A 24,212-nucleotide genomic window follows, 5' to 3' on the forward strand; every position below is an offset into this window, starting at 1 on the left:
TAGTACAAACTATGGTCGTGAATTATTGAGACTAGACAGTATCTGAACTCTTATATTCCCATACCAAATACAGGAGGAAATCAAGGCATATGGAAACCAGTAAATTTCAATGCGGCACAGTGGCACAGTGGTTAGCATCGCTCCAGCGACCCGGGTTCAATTCTGGGTACTGCCTGTGTGGAGTTTGCAAGTTCTCCCTGTGTCTGCGTGGGTTTTCTCCAGGTGCTCCGGATTCCTCCCACAGCCAAAGACTTGCAGGTTGATAGGTAAATTGGCTATTATAAATTGCCCCTAGTATAGGTAGGTGGTAGGGAAATATAGGGACAGGTGGGGATGTGGTAGGAATATGGGATTAGTGTAGGATTAGTATAAATGGGTGGTTGATGGTCGGCACAGACTCGGTGGGCCAAAGGGCCTGTTTCAGTGCTGTATCTCTAAATAAATAATTACTCTTATTAGAGCAGCAAAACAAATTAATGCTGCATAGTTTGAAAAGTACTGAATTTATTGAAATATTTTTAGAAAACTAAAGGCAAACAGACCTTCACATTCTAACTTTAATTTGATTCTATGCAATCTTTATTTCTGCCATCACCAAATGGCATGCATTCTTACCATCAATCTTACCTGTAACCCTCAGCTTTGTTGGGATTGTTCCACATGCCATGTGCTTGTAAGGCCTTATACGAAGTATTCCTTGAAAGGATGCGTTCAGAGTGGTGGCAAAATTGTTTTACCTTATACTATACCTGCAGCGACAATGCAATTACAGCGTCAGTGTGGACTTGAGTCGGCCCATAGCAAAAGGAAGCGAGACTCAATTGAGAAGAGAAGATAGCCTCACTTTGGTTTGCTTTGAAATCAGTTGGAACTGTCACACAAAAATTACACTCCATTACTTAGGAGTCAGTGCAAAACCTAAACTCCTTGGAATCAAAATTAAACTTTATAGTATTCATGGATCATATCAGTCAACACAAATCAACATATCAAGGTATATATATATTGTCATGGTCCTGTAGTTTTTATTCGGAATGCGGTTTGCCTTTAAGACTTGCAAGGGATCAGTATTGCTTTAAGAACCAGCAAGCCTCAGGAGTTATAGGAAGGTGCATTTTCGTTGCCTTAGAAACAGCCATTTGGAGACTGCAATTCAAAAGGTGCATTCTCGATACCATGAAAACAGCCACTAGGAGAGAGCCTGATGCGATACATTTGTTTAAATTCAGTTTGAACTGGCCTTTAGTGAGACAGTTTGTTCTAACAGACTCACAGACACAGAGAACACAGCTGTGATGAGCACACCTGAAAAAGAGCTATCAACCATTTAAACTGAAGGAAGAGGATTTTAGTCTGTTTATTATCTCTCAAAATTCTAAAAAAAATGTCAAGCCAAAACAGAGATCTCTGGTAATTTAAATTGAAGAAAGGGAAGTTAGACTGTGACAATCTTTTATCCCTCAAAAACTCTAAAGTCAGATTGATTCTGTTGAAAGTGTTTGCAAGTTGTTAATTGTTGAAATTCGCTGGACGAGAGCAACACCCTGTGAGGACTTCGAGCAACATCCTGTGAGGACTTCGAGCAACACTGGACTGTAAATTTGCAAGGACTCTAATTTTTTCTATTTTAAATGTTGTTTATATCTTCATAGTATTTAAGAATTTAGTTCTTCTAATTAAAGAGTTAATTTGTTGATTGATAGACAACTGCTTTGGTTAGCCTCATTCGGGGGTTAATAGATGGTACAATTTGGTTGAGTCTTTCTTTAATTTGAAAAGTTTTTAAATGATATGTTAGCCGATCTGTGGAATGACAGGATTGAATTAACAGTCCGTTGGTCTAAATGAGGGCCATGAGAAGCTGGCACAAAAGAGTTGAGGTCTGGGGCAGATCAGCCATGATCTTGTTGAATGGTGGGCAGGCTTGAGGGGCCGAATGGCCTACTCCTGCTCCTATTTCTTATGTTCTTATTAAGGGAGAAGGCCTTTTGGCCCATTTCAATTCATCCAATTAGAGCTACCCCACACTACTGCCACTGCTGCATCTAATTATTTCTTTATTCAGCCTGATACAGGTCCATTTAAATTTCCTGTATTCCCGAAACTGCAGACACCTTTAGCATCCTCTGCAGCCAGTTTAGATCAGATACAGGTTTCATAATACTGTTAGGAGGGCCTCACATACAATGGTAATGACCTGGAACACTCTGCCTACGAGGGTGTTGGAAGTGGAGACAATCAAGAGATTAATGATTTCAAAAGGAAGTTGGATGGGTGCCTGAGGGTAATAAACTTTCAGGGATAAAGGGATAGAGCAGGGGAATGGGACTGACTGGATTGCTCTACAGAGAACCAGCACAGCCTCGCTGGGCCAAATGGCCTCCTTCTGTGACATTATGACTCTGATTCTATGGCCAGAATTTTACGCCACCCCAGTGAGCCGGATGGTGCTGGGATAAGAGGGAAGGGGGGGGGGGTGGAATAAAATTGAGCAGGAGGCTCCGGGAGGCCTTCCCGACCCGCTCCCACCCTACTGGGCCGGGGGAGGGGGGGGGGGGGGGGGTGGTATGAGAAACGGGTCACCCACCCAAGGTCAATCAAGGCCCTTAAGTGGCCACTTAACAGCCACTTAATGGCCTTCGCCTGCCCCAACGGGGATTTTACCCATGGCAAGGTGGCGTCCGGGAGATGTGAAAGGGCGCCCAGTGAAACCTGGCGGCCTCAACGCACTGGGGGGGAACTGGACAAACAAGCACAGAGTGCCCGATTGAGGGCTACCCCCGCTTCCCCAACCATCCCCAGGACCCGAGACGCCACTCCCCTCCCCCCCAAACAACCATCATTGCCTCACCGGGGCGTGACCGATTAGCCTGGCGAGGCAACCCTAAGTTACCTGGACTCCTGGCTGCATGTCCTCGCTCCCGGTAGCACTGCTGGGACTAAGAGCTGCCGGCCTGATGATTGGCCGACAGCTCAATGAGGCGGGACTTCCTCCCTCAAGCGGGTGGAGGTCCTGCCTGAGAACAATTAAAGCCCGGAGACCCATAAAACGTGGGTTGGAGCCCCAGGCTGGGCAGAAGCGGGTTTGCCACTGATTTTTACGTCGGTAGCCAGCTCCCGTCCACCCGATGTAAAATACAGCCCTATAACTCTATATCCAGTCAACATACGATAAAATACAAAAATGCAAAAACTACCTCATAAAACTGTACAGTCTAAAAGAGATTCTTATGCAGTAGAGAGTTGGCACATCGATTACAAATTTACAGTTTGGTCTTACATATTCTCTCAGGTACAGCTGTGCTCGTTACTCCCTTAAGTGATCTGAACGTCCTGCAGCTAATGGAGTGCCCATATTGCCCAATATTTAATACGATAAAGAAACTTGGGATGTAACAATGGCACCCCCCTGTGATCGGAATTAAATGTATTTTTTGCACATCCCCTTACATGCACATCTCTGATCTTTAAATAGGTGAACTGCAAAAACACTTGATAAAATAAGGCCACATATAAATCATTAAGCTGCTTTATTTCACAGCAAGTGAATATACAGAGCCACAGTTATGATTGGGCTGTCATGATTATGCATAATAATACAAAATAACAAACACTCTGCTTCTCCACATCACAGTGGGTCATCTTGCTCAATTTAAGCAAGTTAACTTCTAGTTACTCCCCTGCATTCTAATCTTCTGAGTTTCGTGAAAGCTTGCCCTCACAGTTTTCTGTCAGTGACGGTTTCTTAGAGTTAGAGTCATAGATTCATTACGGCACAGCAGAATCTGTCTGTTGTAAACTCTTCATGGTCACAACGTGAGGGGTGGATCTATACCAGACAAGCCCTGCCAAGCATCTAGGAGCAGGGAGCTCCCAACACAATGTGTTCACAGTATTTATCAAATACCAATACAGACTAACAAACTACTTATTGTTTACAGTCAATCGTATCAGCACTATATTTAATCCTCTATGCACACACTTTTCACTAAAAATCTAACTATTAAATGTAACTCAGTGGAGAAATGGTCAAAAATTCCAATTGTGAATGTCCCCAGTGATTAAAACTGGACTGAGTGAGATTGACCGTGATGGGCCCATGGTCAAATAACCTGCCAAAACTCACGCTCGCGGCTCAACATAAACAATGTTCACATTGTCAAAGGACAGTCAGAGCTCTCGCAGCCCTAACAAAGGAAGGAAGTTGGCCTTGTTGGCAGATAGCTTGTATGAATCCAGTCTTGGATAAACCACAATTTCCTTCAATTAAACATTGGGAAAACTGAAGCCATCAACTTTGGCTCCTGCCACAAACTCTCACCACCCATTATATCCCCTTCCCATTGTCTCAGGTTAAAGCAGACTGTTTGCAATCTCACCATTCTATTCAACCACAAGCAGAGATCCCATTACAAAGACTGCCTACTTCCACCTCAAACATTGTCCACCTTGTACTTGCATCAGCCCATCTGGCACAGAAATTTTCATCCATGCCTTTGTCAACTCCAGACTCCACTATTTTGATGGTCTCCATACTTCAGCCACTGTAAACTCTGCCCAAGGTCAACCAAAACTCTGTTGCCCATATCGTATCCCAAGCAAGTCTCAATTGCTTATTATACAAACCCTTGCTGACCCACTTTGGCTTCAGGTCCTCGAACACATCCAATTTAAAATTCTCATTCTTGTATTTAAATCACATCATGTCATTGCCCCTTCCCTATTTACATAATCTCTTCTAGCCCTACAACCACCGCACCCTCCCCCTTCGAACTCTGTTTCTCGGAGTCTGACCTTTTGTGTATCCCCCCTCCCTTCTCTTCAACATCAGTGACTATACCTTCAGCCGTTCAGGCCCCTTGTTCTAAAATTCTCTCTTTAAACACTTCCCTCTCCTCCTTTAAAGCCCTTCAAAAAAAAAAAAACAGCTTATTGACTAAGTTTCTGGTCATCCCTCCCAATATCTCCTCCATTAGCATTGTCCATACTTTTGTCTTGTTACCCTATGTGAAGCATCTTAGGACGTACTTCTATGTTAAAGGCACAATATAAATACAAGTTATTAGTTTAATATAGTAGTGGAGTGCTCAAACTTTTACTAAAGCAGAAAAAATATTTATGTTAAGAACCAGCAATATATAAAGAAACTACTTCAAAAATGGCTGCTTCAAAAATACAGTTACTTAGCTGCTGTTAGTGGAAAGAGACTTATATGAATGAAATTGAGAGAGTAATCAAAAGTGCAGAAGACAGTGAAAGATGGAATGCAAAAACGTCGACCGCATAAAGAGAAACTTCGTTTGCATATGTGTAACAGAGGGGAGGGGGAAAGAGTGTAGCTACCATTCTTTGTGAGGATTGAGAAGGGAAATCTGATTGAAGAAGAAAATGTTGACCTTAGATCATGGGAACTAACTGATGCAGTTTGGTTCACGTCATGATGTTGGGACAGAAAATAAAAACAATTATTTAACATTTCTCTCGGGAAACTGACCTCTTACTGTCAGGAACCAAAACTCTATCCTATTACTTAATAGGAGTGGGTAGTAATGAAAAACAAACAAGAAAAAGTTCTGTGAATACATTTCCAGTCAGTTTCCTAAAACTTTACCAAGGTCAGATTCAAGCAGCAGCTTTGTAATGATTTGAAACCAGTGTTTATACAATAGATGTATTACCCACCATGACAAAAAGCATGACATGAGCCAATCAGAGGTTGAATTCGCATTGACTATGAATTACGTTCCAAAATTAGAAACAGATAATGACTGAATTTGAAACATGTTAAGTGCACAAGGAAGAATGAATAAAAACCATTCGGCACATCAAACATATATTTTCTGCAAAATATGTACAATTAACCCTGTACTAAACCCAATTTATGCAACCTTCTGAAAAGGGAAGTTTTGCAAAGTGTTTCTCTTCTACTAAAAGTTATCAGGCACAATGCTGGAGAATTTAGTCCAAAATGACAGACTGAAGCATTTTAAAAAGGAGAATACAATTGTGCTTTAATACACTGGAGGAAGACATTTGAATGAGTTTATCTTCTATCTCACACGGCACATTTATTTTGCTCGAATCTCAATTGTGGGGAAGGAGGCATCCTCTGTGGAAAAAAGATTTTTTAACTTTAGTAAGGTTCTCCTATCTGCTTAGTTGTCACCCATTTACCAAGCTTATGAACAAAATTCCTAGCCTCTGACCTGCTCTTACACATGAACATACGGCCTCTAGAGCCTGCTCCACCATTTAATAAGATCACAGCTGATCTGTTGTGTTTCGAATTCCACAATCCCATTTACCCCTGATAACCTTTAAGTCCCTTGCCTAAGCATCTATCTACCTCTGCCTTAAAAATATTCAATGACCCTGCTTCCACCACCTTCTGAGGCAGAGTTCCAAATCGCACAACTCTCAGAAAGAATTTCTCCTCATCTCTGTTCTTAAACGGCAACCCCGAATTTTAAAACACGTAGCTTTGTTACATCTAGTGCGACATTTATGATAATCAACACTTCTTTTAGAAGTATTATATACACCTTCCCTACTTGTTTCAGCAAAGGAGAACTAAAGGAAGCGTCCCATAACAGGGGATGGAAAGGAATTTCAATCATTGCTCTCTCTTTCTGTGTGCTGCTTTCAGGAGAGATGCTAGGCATCATGATATCTATATGTAAAAATTGGACTTGATTTTCAGGGTTTCGAAGCATCAATACTGTAATTTTGGAGAGAGTGAGATGTGCAGTTTGAGCAATGCTCAGAACAGGGGGGAGCAGTGCTCTGTCTCCTCTCGGTGCATCAAAAAAAAATTGCAATTTCTGACATTGCCTTTAAGTTCTTGATACAGTATAGAATTCAAGCCAGACACAACATTATATTAACAGAAAGTCTCTCTCAACACTCAGTTGATTCAGACACCATTCCCATTACCTACATGTGAGATTGTTGGCTGAGCACTACACACAAGAACAATGGATAGGATGGGCCACTGCAGAGTACTGCAGCTTCACACAACTACCACGTTCATTATTTTTGTAGTACCAAACCTTTTTATTTTACTTTTTTTTTAAGTTTTTAAATTTCACACTGTCAGAACTACCTACATCAGGGACAAAAGTGGAGACTCTTGGTTTCTCAACGTATGAAATTAGGAACTTACTCATCAGACCGTTTTTTCCTTTTTCATCTACACTTACAAACCAAAAGAGGGAAGTGCTTCGAGGTATAAGTTTTGGTTTCTAAACTTAACCTCTGCTAAGCGGACACTTTATCAAAGTAACCCACAAAACAACAGCTCAGCTGCAGCAATACTACCACAGATCAGAAGTTATTCGTAGACTGCAATTATATCAGAAAACCAAGTAAAGTTGCACCTTTTGAAGGCTGAATAATATCTATAAAGAGCAGCCTTCACAAACTACTTTTGCCTTGTTTCACTTTACTGTGTTTCTTGGGAGGCCTGCCCTGAACTTGAAATCCCTCACTAGCAATCTGGAAGGTCATTTCATTTATGTGCCACTACACTGAAAATGGTCTACTTTCTCAGAACAATTACATGCGATATTGGAGAACTGTAAAAGCTTTCAAAACCATAAGTAAATTCAAGCAACTTTCAAAGTCTCCATTCACAGCACTATTAAAAACGCAGGCAAGGAAGAGACTACTTGGAGCAGTTTATTTTTATAATAGAAAACAATAGGCTCAATGCTGAGTAAACCGCTGACCAGAAAGGATCTAGTCGAGTAAGAAGAGTTGTGTACTGGTGGTTGTGTTTGAATGACAACAAAATTTAAAATAACTCAACTTTGTGGTTTGCCTAATATTTAATTTGTGAAATTGCTACTTGGACCAGTTTCAAAAGTAATATTGCAGCATGGTTTTCAACCCAGTCTAGCTGCATGTTGGGGGTTCACTTGAACATAGGAAATAGGAACAGGAATAGGCCGTTCGGCCCCTCGAGCCTGCTCCGCCATGGAATGTGACCCAATAATGTTTAGTGTGACCGCTCGACTCCAAATACTTGACTTTCTTTCCTATTTCATTTTAAATTTACTTCACCACTTCTTCGTTTTATTTTGTTTTCATAAAAAGGAATCATTACAGTAAGTTACTCAAGAATTAGAGTACTTAATTTTTTCACAAACTGTTTTTCAGTTTTTCTATTTTAAAACTTTCATTCAGTTAACTGTTGCACACACCACTACCTTGTCACATTAATGCTTTCTCTAGAGAAATACATCACAGCCTTTGCTCCTTACAATTGAAGCTTGGAGCTCACTAGTCAGTAAAACCTGTAAAAAAAAAACCCCACACATTTTATCACAAAATATCCTCCTCTTCCCACCTACAACTGTCTACAAAGGGTTAAATTTTAAGGACTGCTTGCATAAAGTAGGTTTGTATTCCCCCAAGTATAGAATAAGAGATGATCTAATTGAATTGTTTAAGATGATTAAAGGAATTGATTTGTAGATAGAAGCTATTTCAATTTGTGAGGGTGTCCGCAACAAGATGCCAGAGCTTGGCCATTCAGGGGGAATGTCAGGAAACACTTCTTCACTCAAAAGGTAGTGGAAATCTGAACACTCTCCCGCAAACAGCTGTTGAGACTAGGTCAAATGAAAAATTCAAAACTGGGATAGATAGATTTTTGTTAGGCAAGGATATGGAGCAAAAGCAAGGAAATGGAGTTGAGGTACAGATTACCCATGATTTCACTGAATGGCAAAACAAGCTCAGGGGCTGAATGGCCTGCTCCTGTTCCTATCTTCCTTCTTATGTTCCTAAAGGATCATGAGAAATAAACTGGGTTCAAACTCCTAGTACACATCAATAAATGAATTTATTACCAATACTAACATTAAAAACCTAAATCCATAGTAGTATTGTAATAAATATAGACGCTACCATAATCATAATACTCATGGTAGCGTGCCCTACACAATATGTGGGAAAAGTGTTTGCTTAATTTGGACTCATGAGTTGTATAAGTAGTTTATTGTACAGTGCATTCTAATCAGTAAATGATGAATTACAACTACAATAAGCAGAAGTTCGATATTTTGTCTACCAGAAAACACCCGGAAACATCCTAAACAAATCATGGCACACTCGCGGCTTTAAAATTATCACTCAATCCTACAGTTTAGACAATAACTAACAAAACTTCCCCAACCAATGCAAACAAGCTGCAGTGACCGCCAACCCCAGGATTTACAGCTAAGGGTCATGTACCTCTACTAATTACATTGCCATGGAATCCCATGGGCTCATGAGTTATCCTGGCATTTTCATCAGTGAAACAGAAGTTGAGAAATCATTACACAATCACCACTTTCTTTTCATTACAAAAGCCTGAAAAGGCTGAGCGGCCCTATCGATGAGTGTGACCGCATCTGTACTGTTTTCTCAGATCCTTAAAAGTCCAAAGAATTTGGTAAAGTCTTACAATTAAATAACTGTCATTTCAGGATTAAATATTAACATTTTCTCATGGATATTACATTAATTGTTAGGCATTATGATGCTATAGCAAAACAATCAAAGATGCTACTATGATGGTTCCTTAGCAACATGTAGTGACTAGCTATTTGATCAGGAACAGTGTGACCCACTAGGGAACTGAATAATAAATGGCACATGACATCATTGCTTTTCCAGCATAAAGGCAGTATTGTAGGTTAGCCCTTGACCAGACTGTTATATGTGTGGAAGTTTCATTTTCTAGTTTATAAAAATACAGATCCTTTATTTGACTTGCAGTAGTTAAAAGAGTACCATCTCCAGGAAAAATAAATTGCTTTACCTTTTATCATAAATTTACAAACTGATGATGTGTAACACAGTTCATGTCAAAACACATCACTGTCCCTTTCAGATGACATCATGCAACATTTTTCTGAACTTTCTCCCCCTTCCCAAATTAAAAGCTAGCAAAACCCTTTTTTTCAAGAAGATAATTCCTCCTAAAAAACAATGTGTAACCAGCTAATAGGCACAGCACCATTACAACATATTACATTAAAAAATATAAATTACATTAAACGTATGAGAAATTGGGAATGTTCTAGTACCTTACTGGCAAGAATTCTATTGTTTGCAATGAGTACAGAGATTCAAAAGTCCTGCAATATGACAAATGGAGAAAGTGAACTTAACAACTCTGATTGATAGGATCCTGACACTGTATCTGTCCCAATTACTATGTTAAGAACAAACAGCGAGAGAAGATGCATCAAGCAGCTGTTGGTTGGATTTTCTAGAGAAAGCTGCAATGCTGTACTGGATATATCCACTCTGCCAGTTTCTAACCATTTTTCTCTCTCAAATAAGCTTTTAGCTCATATAGGAAAGCAGACAATGGTGAGTGTTCCATTCCATAGTCAGGTACCTGGGCTCTACTCAGCACCTGTCCCCAACACCATAACCACAATCATAAACCTACATCCAGTACACTACATCACCAAAATCATTTATCCTTTTACAATGGCTTTTCAACTCGCTTCTTTGAGTCCCCATGAACCATCAACAGTCAAAAGAAAAAATAGCTCATTTCCAGATCTATGCCAATTTTGTAGTTATATGAATCACCAGGAACATGGCAACAGGAGTAGGCCATTCAGTCCCTGGATTCTGCTCTGCCATTAAACTAGATCATGGCTGACCTGTCCCTCTACTCCATTTACCCAACTTCGTTCTGCACCCTTACCTAATAAAGATATCAATTTCAGTTTTGAAAATTTCAACTGAACTACCATTCACAGATATTTGAGTGCGAGTGTGTTCCGGATTTCCACTATAGTTTGTGTAAAGAAAAAAAGTTTCCAGATTTCACATCTGAATGGCTGACCTCTAATTTTAACATTATATGTTCTTGTGCTGGATTTCCCCACTGGAGGAAACAGTTTCTCTGTATCTACCCAATCAAATTCTGTTATCATTTTTAACACTTCAGTTAGATCACCCCTAAACCTTAAAAAGGGAATACAAACCACGTTTATGTAAATTTTCATTTTTTTCCCCAAAAATATACTTTATTCATAAAAATCTGTAAAAAATACATTACAAAACAGATCCAAGTTGACATTCCAGAAAGTGCAAAAGACATCAGTTTATTTCAACATAGAATGAGAGTTGCCTCACAACCCTTCCATTCTATTTTACATGCAATGTACATTTGCATTACACACTTCCATCTCAATTCAACCATTTTGTATATCATCCTCCACATAAATCATCTCATATTTTGGGTTCTGGATTGCACCAGACACATCACCTTTGAGTCATGGTGCATCTGAAATGTACCCCTTCCGAGGCTAATATATATCTTTCCTGAGGTTTCCTGCCCAAAACTGAACACAGAACTACAGATGGGGTCTGACAAAGGCTCTTCATAACTGAAGCATCACTGCCTGGAGATAAAAGTCAACATTCTATTAGCCTTTTTAATTAGCTTTTTATACCTTTGCGCTAGATTGTAGTGATTTCTGTACAAGACCACCTACCTAAATTTCATTGCTCCTCCACAGTTCCCAGTCGCTCATCATTGAGAATATATTCCAGTTTCTCTTTTCAGATCCAAATGGATGAAATCACAGTTCTCCACATTGAATTCTACCTGCCAAAGTTTTCCCCACTCACTTAAACTGCTCATGTCACTTTGCAATTCCCTGCTCCCATTCACACAACTTACTGTGCCTCCTAACTTAGGCTTTACATTGGGCGGGACCTGCCAAAACAGCGCTGCCAAGCCCGCCTCCACGGAGCCTGGGGAGCCATGCCGGGATTTTTCACTCCCCAGGCCCTTAATTGGCCTTGGGCGGGCTTCCACCTCCTTGAGGCAGGAAATCCTGCCTAATTGAGTTGCCGGCCAATCAGTGGGCATGTTGCGGGGTGGGGTGGTTGGGGCTTCAGGGTCAGCCCTCTATGGGGCACAGGGTGCCCGATCAGGAGAGCCCCCTCCCCCAGCCCTCAAGAAGGCAGCCAGCTTTTACCTGGCGGCATTCTTGGAGCCTTTGCCGTCCACCCACCGTGGATAAAATACCAGTGGCAGGGGGAGGAGGCCCTTCACTGGCAGTTAATTAGCATCTTAAGGGCCTTCATTGGCCAGGGACGGGTGGGTCATTTCTCGCCGCTGCTGCCTCGCATAAAATTGCAGTGGGGGCGGCAAGGGGTCAGGAAAGGCCCCCCCGCCACCAGCCCACTCGTTTGGGGGGGGGGGGGGGGGGACCGTCTAATTTCGGCCTTACTGTCATCCGCACACTTGGACGTACAGCTCCCTATTCCTTCATCCAAGTCATAACATATATGATGAAAAGCCATCCGTATGGGTCCCTGGGGAACACAACTTGTCACATCCTGCTAATCAATCAGAGAATTAACCATTTATTGCTATTCTCTGTCTCCTACCTCCCAACCAATTACCTACTCATGTCACAAGGTTACTTCCAATTGCATGTTTAAGTGATTAAAAGTAAACCAAGTGAAAATGCTGGAAATACTCAGCAGATTCGGCAGCTTTCATGTAGAGAGAAATGTTAACCCTGTTTCTGTCCTCACAGATGCTGCCTGATTTGCTGAGTATTTCCAGCATCTGCAGTATTTTGTTTTTGTAAATTGAAACTAAGTTGACTTGCTATTCATTTCTTCTCCCTCTATCTGCAAAGTGAATAGTTCCTGCTCTGCACCTCTATTGACTGAGAACTCAGTTGATGGAAAAATAGCAGGTACAAACCCTCACCTTACATCAGATCTCACATACTTTGCACCACACCTACCTTAGCTTAAAATAGGACAAATTGAAATAAAAACTTGTGCCCACAAAGTTACATGTTTATTTGGCTATTGTTATTGTTAGTACATATTTGCGATAAAAACAAGGAGCTGCATATAGCAGTAGCCCATCCCCTCCAAATAATTTAAGCATTGGTGTACTAAGGGAGGTGTGACTGCCCATTCCCATTTACCAGCAGCATTTCACTGTTTGAGGCTCACAGTGGCATCTCTGTAACATTACCAGACACAGAAATACAGAGGTAGTCAAGAACAGCAATTTTCCAAAACAATTTAATACTTTTCGAAACCAAAATTTAAAGCAGCATTTTTTGTAAATCCGAATAATAAAACAAATAGCTCTCACAATGGCTCACTGAGTTCAGACAGTGAGTAGTTGATCTATTCAGTAATCTCTGCTGGAGGTGTGCCTGTGTGGATACCGAGTGATGAGAGAATTGGGGTTTGGCTGTGAAGCTTTCCATTAGCAAACCATTTGTCCAAATCAATGTCATAAATTAATAACGATCATGTGAACAAAGTGCTGGACAGTGAACAGTGCCCCATTCCCATTGGACTGTACCCCAGCAAGAAGTCAATGCCATAAGGAGAGGGAATCATAAAAGGTTTTAAAAATAAAGTACAGGATTCAAAATTTTGAAGATTTTGCTTCTCATTCCGAATTTTCTCCCCTTTTCTGAATATACGAACTTATGCTGGGAGACAATTCCATACCAGAGTAATTTTCACATGCAATCCTAGAAAGTATTTTGGTCAGATATATGACATAGGGAGCATCATAGAAAGTCTATTTCTGTCCTCAACAGATGGCCATCCACCATCTTCTCAAGAGAAAATAGGGATGAGCAATAAATGCTGGCCTTGCCAGCAACACTCACATCCTATGAATAAATTAAAAAGGTGTTCACGAGAGCCCCCACCATGTTTCCCTCACCCTCAATATAGTCCTCACTGCCAACCCGGCAGAGACCACTCATGAACTTTGAAGTTTATTTCACTAAGTTTCAGTACAGTACAAGTACTGTACAGTACTTTAAACATTGACCAGCCTGGAAGAACTTGTTATGCTAAAGATTTCCACGGTGCTTGAAACTTAAATACATTTTAAAGGAATACTGGATGGTGCCAAGGGAGGACAATGACCTTTAACCTATGGGACCTTGATTCTCTTTCAAAATCAAGCTGATGGGCTGGAGAGGATCCTATTTGTAACAAGTTGGAAAATCAGCCCACAACATAAAAATAACTGGCCCTATCCTGGTAATTCGATGAGCCACATGAGGTTGGTGTAGGAAATGAAAAAACAACACACACACATAGTAAAGGGCACTCTTTTTAGATTGGAACCAGGGCACATTCCTGGTGTCAAGAATGGAGCTTTATCAGCATCGAACTGTACTATACATCACCGGAGAATGCTTCATGTTAATTCAGGATGTTCAACATGCAAAGTGTTATAGCTCCGGTGCTAACAGACTCTGAAATGTTAAACTAAATTGAATTCTAGGCAATTATTTATATATCTCCTTATTGATAAGGGGCGTTTTCATGATAATATTTCTCCAAGATTAGATCATAGTAAGAAAATTTGCACCATCATGTGTCAAAGTAGTATTGTTGCTTTGATCTCCAAAGGAATTAAGTGAGATCAAAGGCAGGATCAAAGTTGTTCATGATTGTTTTTAACTGGTTTCTGAAATATGCTCAGACTATTAGTATAGTCTAATTAGATAACTATAGTCTGATCTAGATTAGACTAAATCCTGTAATATTTGGCTTATGTACTTCATGTGGAATTCTTTACCTGAAAACTATGTCTTATTCCAAGAAACTGTTTAGTTTCAAGTGACAGTTCCGATGGTCGGGAAAGGTTGCTGAGAGCTCTGAACAGTCCATCTGTACTTTTGCATTTATTTTAAAACATAACATCTTGTATTCCATTGTATATGCCTAATATTTGTTTCTGTACAAATAAATTGCACTAATTGATTTAGCCTGTATGATCAAATTTAATGTGTTGTATTTTCCAGCATACAACAGACTGAAGCAACAGCCCAATCTAAATTCTATTGCACAATTTATAATAAATCAGGGCTAATTCGACCCAAATTAAGATAGGGTTAGATGAAGCAGACTTGTGTGGAGCGTGAACACTGACATAGGCCTGTTGGGTTGAATGGTCAATTTCTGTGCTGTATATTTTACATAAATATCTCTACAAGGAGAAAAAACGGAAGCTCAGACTTTAGACCATAAAACACAAGACCCTTCTTTGGCATATGTTGCTAAGAATTATCCAATTTATTCATGCTTTTCAGGCTCCTGGGTATTTATTGTCTCCTCTCTGCTGATTTGGTCTAAATGAAAAAGTAAAGCAGACTACTGCTACAGCATCACACAAAAGAAAAGCCTAGGAAGGTCAGCTGAAAGCTCCAGAAAGTAAATTTTCCTGCAGTTTTAGAAGCAGCTATAAATTTGATCAACATTTGCCTTCAGGTGGGAACTGTCTGGTAAACACCACCAAGTCTCCTCTAAGCCCTGGATTTGAGCGCAGCCAAGACTGGTGGGATGAACGCCTCCTCTCTGATGGTCATTGCACAAAACTGCCCATTATTTGGTGCGACTGTAATTGGCATTAAATTACAGTCTAACTAAATGACTCAAAGGCAGTAAGGCTGAATGGTGTGGGAATTTAAAACGGTATATCACTGCAGTAAGATATTTGCCTTTAGTTGGGCTAAGGCTTATACTTGGGTGGTGTAGCAATAGCTTCATCCTGCATCAATCCCACACAGAGAGATCTGGGACTGCTTGAGCTTGACAGTGGATGCAAAAAGTGGAAAAAGTTGCTTTCTCCAACTAACAGCACCCAACTTGATGAAAACAAAACTAGTTTTTTTTTAGTAAAATGTAAAATGCCCAGAAGGGAGCAGTAAAGTTTTTTTTTACAGACAGGAATATAAAGCACATGCTATCTTCCTCTGTATTACTAGCTACTAATGACATTTGACCTGAAGGAAATTGGTGTCAAGCAAAAGATACTAGAGTACAATCATTTCCTTCAGCGGCAGTTTACTAATTTATATGCGCTACAATTATGACGTTGTTCTGCATCATACAATAAAAGCACACAGGAATTAATTATGCATAACAAATACACACTGAAGAAATTATTGGAGCACAGAAGTTCAGAAATCCATTCCTTTTGATTGATCTCAATCCCAGTTACCCACTTTCTCACATTTGTCAATACCTGCTCACACCAGAAATGCATCTAGTTACCTCAGATTTATTCACAAAGATCTTCCCTGGTACCTTACCCCAGCATTAAAAAAACTACTGCATAACTTACTTTCTTACTCCTAATGTGCAGATTTTAAACTTGTCTCCTTTATTGTTTGAACTTTTTCACCATGCGTCTTCACAATTTGTCTAGGTCATCTTTGTTTCCAATTCCAACATTTATTCTCCTTATTGTAAACAGAATGCCACTCAAGTTGTGCTTCCCACACTGAATCTATTTTTATCTCAGTTATGAAGAACAATCTTTGAATGTTTACAATGATTGAAATACAGTGTTCATAACATAGACTGTGCATAACTTAAATTTAATACTTAACAATCCCAAGAGACACAGACAAGAAATAAACTCTTGGCATTGACTTGAATGATATTGTTTAAATTAAGAGGCTCCAATAACGCCATAAGCCATGAAATTGAAATCTGAATGATTATCATCAGGGCCTAGTAAACAAGCATTTGTCTGAAAGTCACCAAACTTTTTAAAAGCTTTATAATACAATATAATAGCGCAGGAGCCAGAGGTATATGGCATCATAATATGCCAATGCTGTACCAGGATCTGTGTATTCTCACCTCCTCTACAAGGTGAATACACAAGGAACTATATTGAAACACTTTATTATAATCAGCAAACAGCTAACATAGAGTCAGACAGCATAGAAACAGGCCCTTCGGCCCACTGCGTCCATGCCGACCATAATGCCTATCTATACTAATCCCACCTGCCTGCATTAATTCCATCTCCCTCTATGCCTTGCTCATTCAAGTACCTGTCCAGATACCTTTTAAATGTTGCTACTGTTCCTGCCTCCACCACCTCCTCAGGCAGCTCATTCCAGATACCCACTATTCTTTGTGTGAAAAATTTACCCCTTTGATCCCCTTAAAACCTCCTCCCTCTCACCTTAAATCTATGCCCTCTAGTTTTAGTCACCCCTACCTATCATGCTAAATCTGAATTTATAACACTTTTATGAAAGTTAGTATCATTAAGAAAATGATGGCACCTATTCCAAAATGTAACATTGTTGAGGTCCTGTATCGTTATTGTAAAGTAACAAAAATGTACTTGAACTCAAGTACTTAAATTAACTGAGCATTCTCCCCATAGGTTTACTAAACATCTCCCCCTCCCCGCAAAAAAATCTATTTCAGTGATTCAAAGCAACTATTACTTCCAGATGGTAGTCTGACAAATGCAGCAATTTATAAAAGAACGAATACAGTTTAAAGTGAGCTCAGTGCCTACCACTTAACAGCACTGGAAGTTAGAATCAGGGAGCTCCTGTAGAGAGGTCGAGATACCCTACCTTGGAAAGAGGTACTCGGGATGGCTCTAATTCTCTGAATAACTGTTCTTCTTGCATGCTGCAGTAACTTTCCATGAACACACATTGTATCAGCCAGGAGCTGTCACTCGACAAGTACTCAAAACTCCAGCAGTCTCTCCATCTCCACCCCAGTCTCTACACACTTCACTTACCTTAACTCAAAGTGAAGAATATAAGACCTGCTTTGACTCTGTAATGTTTAAAAACCGGGTCACCAATTTCCTCTGCTTTCGAGATGTCTTTTTCTCACCGCTTTAGATTTCCTGTCAAATACAGCAAACATTTCCCGGCTTCGGGGGAAGGGGAGCAAGTGGAACCTCTGACTCACGAAACACAAGTTGCTTAACTTTCTCAACCATAAGTACGACAGTCCGACGTTTGAACTGATATTGCAGTAATTTTCTAGACATACACAAACAGTAAGTTCAAATTATATAATTGTGAAAGTTAAATTTGGCAACACAGTTAATTTCCCCACCCCCCAATATAGTAGTTGCCTCCATTCAGTCCGGCTCGAACAGGAGAGTTAGTGTGGGGGCGAGATGGTGATTGACAGTTGTATTTGCCAATCACTGGCCGAAATCCAGTGATCAGTCGCATCAGTACACCAATCGTTGCCGGCCGGGTGCAGGACCTAAACTGTCCCGTTGGATACAGTGCATCTCACACAGCGTGTGTCAAAATGTAGCAGACCACTGAAACCAGCCTATCAGCAACCAGGGTAAACAGCATGTAACCAGAAAAAACCCTACATTTCAGACAAGGAGTTTTATCGTAATCTGTGCATTTATGTTTTCTTTCAGGGCATAAAGAGATTTAGAGAATATCATCAGTGCGCCTGTAGCACAGACCACCTTCGTAGCAGTGCTAAATTGAGATATTTATATATCGAAGTGCAAGACAAGAAAATGACGTTTTTTTTAAGATAATTCTAAATTATGTCATTATAACCAATATCATGATGTTATTTAAAACATACCTTTGCAAAGAACTCAACTGCGATGAAAAGGAAATACAAATAACAGAAAAAATGCATTTCGTACTTCAAAAATATACTGCTATTTATCTGTGCAACAAACATAAAGAACGCTGTTACAATGGTAAATGTGGTTCCAATCAGACTGTTACACAAACTGTAGGTTTACCGTCTTTTCTTTTTAGAATCATCCCAAATACGTCAGTGCACCCACTCCTGATTGACCACAGCACAATAGATTGGTGTCCAAATTTTGGCACTGGTAAGAGACTGTATACCTGATTCAGGGATCAGTCTATACCTTATGCAGTATCAGCTACGGCTCAGTTGGTAGCACTCTCGCCTCAAAAGACAAAAGGTTGTCTGGGTTTGAATCCTATCCCAGGGCTTGAATACAAAAATCAATGCTGACATTCCAATGCAGGACTGAGGGAGTGCTGCAGTGTCAGAGGCTCTGTCTTTCGGATGAGATATTAAACGAAGGCCGTGCCTGCTCTCTGAGGTGGGTATGAAAGAGCAAGGAAGTTATCTGCAGTGTCCTGGCCAATAATTATCCCTTATTCAACATCACAAAAACAGATTATTTGGTCATCATCACGTTGTTTGTGGGAGCTTGCTGTGTGCAAATTGGCTGCCACGTTTCCTGCATTACAACAGTGATTACACTTCAAAAGTAGCATATTGACTGTAAAGCACTTTGGGACATGTGAAAGCTGCTATATAAATGCAAGACTTGCCTTTTTCTTACAAATACTTGAAACTCCTGGGATGATCTGTGTCCTTGTATGCATATGTGTAAAATACTTAAATTATATGCAAGAACAAAGTTAAATAACATGAATAACTAACTGATCTGTTTTTGTTTCAGTAATGTCAGTTAAAGAGGCATATTGGCTAAGTGTGGGAAGTATTTGTTGCACTTCCTTAAATACTGCCACGAGATTTCTTTGATAAGTGCCTGAAGCACCGGAAGTCGTACCTTTCTAATATCATCCATGGTGTGACACTAAAGTGTCAGCCTAGATTTTAGTGATAGTGCTACCAATTGGGCTAAGCTGATTAACAAATAAATGACTGACTGAGTTATGTGCCTTTGGTGCCTGCTTATTAGTAAAGCTACTAAGTATCATCACCTCATTCCGTGACAATATGAAAGGCACAATTCAGCATAGCGGCACCTCATCAGACCCCTTTCCTATCCTGAGTGGCGTGAAACAGGGCTGTGTTCTCGCACCCACACTTTTTGGGATTTTCTTCTCCCTGCTGCTCTCACATGCGCTCAAGTCTTCAGAAGAAGGAATTTTCCTCCACACAAGATCAGGGGGCAGGTTGTTCAACCTTGCCCGTCTAAGAGCGAAGACCAAAGTACGGAAAGTCCTCATCAGGGAACTCCTCTTTGCTGACGATGCTGCTTTAACATCTCACACTGAAGAGTGTCTGCAGAGTCTCATTGACAGGTTTGCGGCTGCCTGCAACAAATTTGGCCTAACCATCAGCCTCAAGAAAACAAACATCATGGGACAGGACATCAGAAATGCTCCATCCATCAATATCGGCGACCACGCTCTGGAAGTGGTTCAAGAGTTCACCTACCGAGGCTCAACAATCACCAGTAACCTGTCTCTAGATGCAGATATCAACAAGCGCATGGGAAAGGCTTCCACTACTATGTCCAGACTGGCCAAGAGAGTGTGGGAAAATGGTGCACTGACACGGAACACAAAAGTCCGAGTGTACCAAGCCTGTGTCCTCAGTACCTTGCTCTATGGCAGCGAGGCCTGGACAACGTATGTCAGCCAAGAGCGACGTCTCAATTCAATCCATCTTCGTTGCCTGCGGAGAATCCTTGGCATCAGGTGGCAGGACCGTATCTCCAACACAGAAGTCCTCGAGGCGGCCAACATCCCCAGCTTATACACACTACTGAGACAGCAGCGCTTGAGATGGCTTGGCCATGTGAGCCGCATGGAAGATGGCAGGATCCCCAAGGACACATTGTACAGCGAGCCCGCCACTGGTATCAGACCCACCGGCTGTCCATGTCTCCGCTTTAAAGACATCTGCAAACGCGACATGAAGTCCTGTGACATTGATCACAAGTCGTGGGAGTCAGTTGCCAGCGATCGCCAGAGCTGGCGGGCAGCCATAAAGGCGGGGCTAAAGTGTGGCGAGTCGAAGAGACTTAGCAGTTGGCAGGAAAAAAGACAGAAGCGCAAGGGGAGTGCCAACTGTGTAACAGCCCCGACAAACAATTTCTTCTGCAGCACCTGTGGAAGAGTCTGTCACTCTAATATTAGCCTTTATAGCCACTCCAGGTGCTGCTCCACAAACCACTAACCACCTCCAGGCGCTTACCCATTGTCTCTCGAGACAAGGAGGCCAAAGAAGATTAGTAATGGAAGTTTTATTATAGCGCAGCTGAGGTATTGCAGATTTAAATCAAATTACCAGCAGTGCATCAAATCACTCTTCAGACTGCCATCGTCTGAAACATTTCTAAATCTAACACTTGTGTATCAAAGACTCCCAAGTCAGATATGGCATAGACTAGAATAAAGCTCTCTTTACACTCACTCAATAACATTCCTTAACTTCAACCTCACTATAACATCTGCTAGTGCACAGTGTGGCACTTTCACTTTCCACACCACCTATTTTCATGTACTCCCTGATTGAGGCAATTGCTGATTTTTGTGTAGTTTTGTCCTGTGAACCTACAATCACAAGGAATTGGACTGAAACTACCAAATGTATCTCACATACAGAACAAAGAATTTTATTGCATCAGTTGGGCTGGGCTTGAATTCAGTCCCAGAGATCGGAAGACATAGTCGAGATTTTATTTCTAGTTCTAATGCTTTACTTGTTTTATGCAATAACAAATATTATGAAAAAGTGCTCTTCTAGTGTCAACAGGTTGTTTATGATCTTCCAAAAAGTAGTTAACAGCTGCTAGCAACACTTTGAAGCTTGTTTTTAATGTGTGGATAAAAATTAAATTTTTAATACAAACTAAATATTTATGTTTACCAGAAGGTCTTTGAAACGGAATATATTTTTGTACTGACTATATCCACATAGTTAGTTGTTCTTTCAATGGTTCTTTGGATGTACAGTATGCCAAAATAACTGGTTGATTCAGGCAATTATGTATGGGTGAAAAATGATTCTAAATGCAGGTTAATTTGCATTTGTTCCACCAGAAAGAAAAAAGATCAATTTTAATGAGGCTACTTACAAAAAGCATTAACAAGTTTGTTTTCTGTATGGCTGATTGCCTTGCTATATATTTCCAACATTGTTTTTTCATCATTATTTGTAACCCATACTTCTTGACAGGCCTTTTTATTTGACTAAACTGGTCATAGAGCTTTTAAATGTCACCACATCTGATTAATGCCTAGTCTGTATAACTTTTGAGGTAAAACCAACAGACTTTATAATAAAGAAAGTAGTGGAAGAACATTGGGTCAAAATTTCCTGGAGTAGGGCATCTCAATGTGCCCTGTGAATTGTTTTATACTCCCTCACCCTTCAGCTTTCAAAGTTTTTGTGCTGCAAATTGCTAGAAGTGCGAGTTGTGGTGCAGGTTATCTGGAACCTTGGTGGACAACAGGAGCAATCACTTTGACTAATGAAATCTAAGGATAGAGAAATAAACAGAGAAATAATGGAGAATAAAATAGGGTGAATTCAGGTCAAATTAGTTGAAGGAGAGGGAAAGATCGGTTGGATTAAGGGAGAAAGAGACAGAAAGGAAAAATAAAGAAAAACTAATTTTACAAACCTCTAGAAACAAATTAAGACCTGCAGGAGTGAGACTTCACAGTTTCAATTGTTTCCTTTCTGGTTTTCCAAGGTTGAGCGCCATTGCAGGAACATAAATCTCATTATTAAAAGGGCCACAAGGTATTAAACGGTGGCCCTAACTTGCTGTGGTGAGTTTAGTTCGTATAAACAGCACAAATGTAACATTTTCTCGAAACTAATGGTGAGGTTGATGGTACCATTTCTACCATTACTCTCAGGTAATTGAGAAAAAGATAGAACGAGCAAGTAAAGATGTGTGTTTGGGTGTGGGGCTTCGTAAGAATGCAAGTTGTTATGATATAATTTCATGCTCTTGTATTCATCAATTAAAATTTCATATTCACTTTTATTTTTCTTAATATAAAATGAAACCAAAATTGCTCCAGTCTTGTTGCTCCCATGAATAATTTTTATTTCCCTTTGAAAGGATAAAAAAACTCACTAACTCGATGTTTAAAATGCACAGCTGCAGCTTTCTTACGCAACACAACATTTTAAAAACGTGGTCATGGTGAAGATGCACAGCAGGTTTCATTAAGTTAGGAATGCTGGGCTGAATTTTACAATGGACTTCGGCACCCCGACGACAGAACCAAATGGGGGCCCCGAGCCCACGCTTGCAAGTAGCGGGACCAGCTTGGCGATTTTACCAGAGGTGGCCTCCTAATTAGCCACCTCTTGGTCTGCTGTCCAATTAGGAAGGGAGCGCAGGCTTCCGATGCTGCTGGCCCAATCACAGAGCCAGCAGCGCTGAAACCTTGGCAGCACCACCGAAAGAGGTGGGCACTGCTGAGGCAGCTCGGCGACCAGGAAGGCGCCCCTGAGACAGAAGTATAATTTTAAAATTCTGATTCCAGAGGGTGGAAGGCCCCACTGATCAGAGTGGAGACTGTTCCGGAATGATCATTGGGGCTGCCTATCCTGCCTGTGGCTCCCTCTGTGGGGCATGAAGTCTCTTGCTCTGATGGCACCCCCCTCCCCCCCAGGGCTGCTGCAGGAAGGCCACCTCGAAAAAACTGATAGCCTCGTCACACGGCTGAGAGCCGCTCCATCACTGGCAAAATCACGGCAGCCTTGCAAAATGGCCCCCAACTGGGGCCTTAATTAGGCAAAGTGGCTGCCTGCCTCCGTGGACAAGCAGGCAACCTGAAAGCCAGCCCACCACTGGCGTCCCAAAGCACCACCTTGCTATTTTACCGGCCCTAAACATCCGTTCCCGCCATCACAGGGCTGGTAAAAATCTGCCCATTGATTTTGCAGGCATATAGTTAAATACATTTGGCTTTAGAATTACTTTAACATTGTCATACAGCTTGTTAAGTTCTGTTTAAAATACACCAGGGAACTGTAACTACCGTAGGTAGAAACACAAGACTGTACAAAAATGGACAGGAAAAGACAAGCTGGTCCTTTAAAGCCAATCTTATACAGTAACCCCTTTCTGTCAGCAACCGTGTAAACCCAAGACCAGCATAAAAACCCTAGGCCAATTCACAGTAAAAAAAAATCTGCCAAATTCCTCGATGATCTGTCAACAAGAGAAACCTTTTTTTAATTAGGAGATTAATTACTACAGCTTTTTAAAAACTGTGATTAAATGGAAGAGGTGTAATCAGTTCAGCTGGAAATCACTGACAAACAAGAACTTGAAATATACAGAACTTCAGATTTCCACTAACTTCAGGTAGCAAAATCATTGCAGTCTCATGATCTGGTGACACCAAGCTGCTAACAAAGTTGCCACAGCAATCAGCTGTTTTTGTCAGTGAGTGGAACACATCCACTTGGAAACTTGCTTTTCCTATGTGGATGAAATTATTTTCCAAAAATCAATTAGTGCTTGGAGGTACGTATTCGAGGAATGTTAAATGTATTAAACAGAAATTCCCTTTAAAGACGCCACACAGATAAGATTATGGAAATCTTATTGATGATCGGATTTGAAATCTACATAATGACTAGTAGGTGCAGGAATAATGGTGCATGGGAATGTTTTA

The 24,212-nt window shown here is 40.7% G+C and overlaps 1 protein-coding gene across 1 annotated transcript in view; it reads right to left on the reverse strand.

Moving 5' to 3' along the window:
* gramd1ba (GRAM domain containing 1Ba) overlaps positions 1–17,600 on the reverse strand; it is a 590,058-nt gene extending 572,458 nt beyond the window's left edge. The window contains exon 1 of the mRNA XM_068053903.1: positions 17,582–17,600. The gene's annotated coding sequence lies outside the window, so the exon portion shown is untranslated. The remainder of the gene's footprint in view (positions 1–17,581) is intronic.
* Positions 17,601–24,212: the final 6,612 nt, after the last annotated feature.

This window comes from Heterodontus francisci, chromosome 22, assembly GCF_036365525.1.
Source record: "Heterodontus francisci isolate sHetFra1 chromosome 22, sHetFra1.hap1, whole genome shotgun sequence".
NCBI classification, from domain to species: Eukaryota; Metazoa; Chordata; class Chondrichthyes; order Heterodontiformes; family Heterodontidae; genus Heterodontus; species Heterodontus francisci.